Genomic DNA, 2,766 nt, shown 5'->3' on the forward strand with positions numbered 1-2,766 from the left:
TCGACAACTAATTTGCCAAAGATTCTTTCTGAAAGTCTCCGAAGTTTCCGTAACTATTACATTTATCTATCGTTATATTTATTTATATTATTAAATATTATATTTAAATTTTGCATTATTAAATACACGCGTACGTGCGCAGTGTTCTATGAAATTTTCATATTTATTCATATTTATCGACAAACTTGAGGCTAGAGGAACGATGTCACGATTTTCCGCGATCTCTTTTTTCGCGTTACACCCGTCCGAGAAAAAGAGCGCGCAGCCAGTGGTGTGTGCCGAAGCATAACGCGGCTCCGCAGCCACCGATGGCATTACCACTTCGTTACGCTCGTATCTTTCCGAAACTTCGTGCCTCCATCGTGGAAAACAGACGGACATGCAGTAATTAACAGCAGCAGCACATTGCACTCACGTAATTAATTAGCAAGCCGAATACTCTGGTAGATCGTTTGATGTCAAGTGTCTGCGTTGTGTGAAAGGTGCACATGGGGGAGACACGTATGTAAAAAGTATGAACAACAGCCAAAGAATAGATTTGGCTTTTATATGATTATATAAATGGTCTAATCGAAATTGGATTAAAAACTGACGAAACTAGGAAAGAGAAAAAAGGACAAAATTAAAGTCGGAAGTAAATCAACAAAATGTTGTTGACGATGGCTGACTGAAATGTTTTCACGAAACTTTATTTTATCAGCACATTACGTTCGATTGAAGATTAAGGGACGTATCACCGTGAAGCGCGTTTCTTCTTGGTCCACGGTATGGGATCCTTACATGCCGTGTGTTCGTTTTCATGTCCGAGTAAAAGTGAGTATCACGTAAACAACTTGTTACGCATATACGTGTGATGCGCAAGGTAAGGAGAGTCGAGAGAATGAAGCTAAAATAGAGTTTACACGAGAAATTAATGAAATGTGAGACACGCTGCTTCCTCGCAGCTTAGCTCGCTAACTAATTTTCGATGTTCGCGGCCTTATCGACTTTTTGGCTGTATTCGGGTCGAGGAAGTCACGACTGCGTACGTTTGACACGATTTTCTCGTCGGTCGAATGTCAAGGTGTAGGTCTCGACATACAAGCCCCATAGACGTACGTGCATGACCCCACTTTTAAATGCCCGAAATTCTAGGAGTGAGACCGTTAGAGCAGCAATTGACTGTATAATTCTGATGCAGATCTATCCGGAATTCAGTATCATACTTTCCAGTGCCCTACTCGTTACTAACTTGACAGACTTCTGGTCATTAACTATTTCTGTGCTAAACATTTTTAAATTTTCTTGAAATACAAAATGATGAAAATTTTACAAAGAATCTTAAGAATGCAATTAAAATTATTAAAAATGTTATATAACCGTAGGAACTTTTGACTTTGTACGCAGTTCTGCTAAAATATACGACCGTTTAGAATTGCATGGGTCAAGCAACAGAAATCGTTATGTCCGTAGAACTTATTGAGCAACCCCGTTCAGCGCGGTGTGTCGAATGTCCCCCAATGATATCGTACATTTTTGCACGGTGTTCGCAGAACGTAACGACGGCGGCGGTCATAATTATAAAATGTCGCAAAAGAGTGCAACGAACTTATGAGGCAGTCACTGCAGTGTTTCCGCCAAAGGCCAGACGAGTTCTTACAAGACAATTATGTTATACTGCATAAATTTCCTAAATTTAACATATTTTAATCGTCCATATTCAATATAATACTACGATCAATACTTCAATATTTTTATATTATTAGACTGATCTCGGAATTAAAATCGGATGCAAAGAAATTACATAAATTAATGTAATCCCGAGAGTTGGGCGCGCGTGTTGCTGTGTGCATGCGTGTACGATACAAATACGAAATTTTCAATAATTATTAAATTGTTCAATCCTTTTTATAATACTTATACGTGGTATTGCAAATTATTTCTGAAAAAAGAGCCAATTTGTTTCCCCTTAATGGGCCAACACAGGCACATGAGACTCCGCACTTCATCATACTCATGACAGAATCATGTTAAGTGAATTCTAATGTAGAACCAAGATTCCGGTACAATGCAGAGGGATAGCGCTACGTCGACGCCTCTTCGGCGCAGGCTGGGTATTACAGTCAACCGCTTGTCGTGCGTAGATCGTTCATGCGTGTGCTCATAAGTTCAAGAACAATGGTACTCTCCGGTGCTCCGATCCATATAATGTAAGTACGATTTTACCAGCAGGTAGAGCGGCGATGGTGGCAGCGATGGCGGCGGCGGCGGCGGCGGCTGTTCATTGTGACTGCGATGGTGGCGAACAGCTCTTGTGCCACTGACCCACAAGCACACTTACCTATGTTATACTATGCCTGGTATATTCGCGGTTCCGTTGTCGCTGCTGTACCTTAATGTCCATACACACCAGAACGCTCCTCGTGCGTCCTCGGCGGCGTGGATTCGTTTCACCGTGACGTGTCGATCGATGTTCGGTCCGATTAGCTTTAATCGAGAGCTCAGGATTAGCGAAGCGAATCTTCAATGTCCCTGTTCGTTCGTAACGCGAACTCCGCCGTGTAATATCCTGTTATATGAGCGAGCGCGCAGACCTAGAATCAATTGGAATATTTTATAAAGTTTCGGAACGATACTGTACAATTTTCCAGTAATCAAATCAATCTTTGTTTTTTTTCTTTCTGATCGTTATCAAACGTGAACGGTATTTTATTATTATTTAATTATCCGTTTACATAAATTTAGGAAAAATATATTATTCCATTTCATCATTCGCAAAGCAGAATG

This window comes from Ooceraea biroi, chromosome 14 (assembly GCF_003672135.1).
Source record: "Ooceraea biroi isolate clonal line C1 chromosome 14, Obir_v5.4, whole genome shotgun sequence".
In the NCBI taxonomy this organism is placed as follows: Eukaryota; Metazoa; Arthropoda; class Insecta; order Hymenoptera; family Formicidae; genus Ooceraea; species Ooceraea biroi.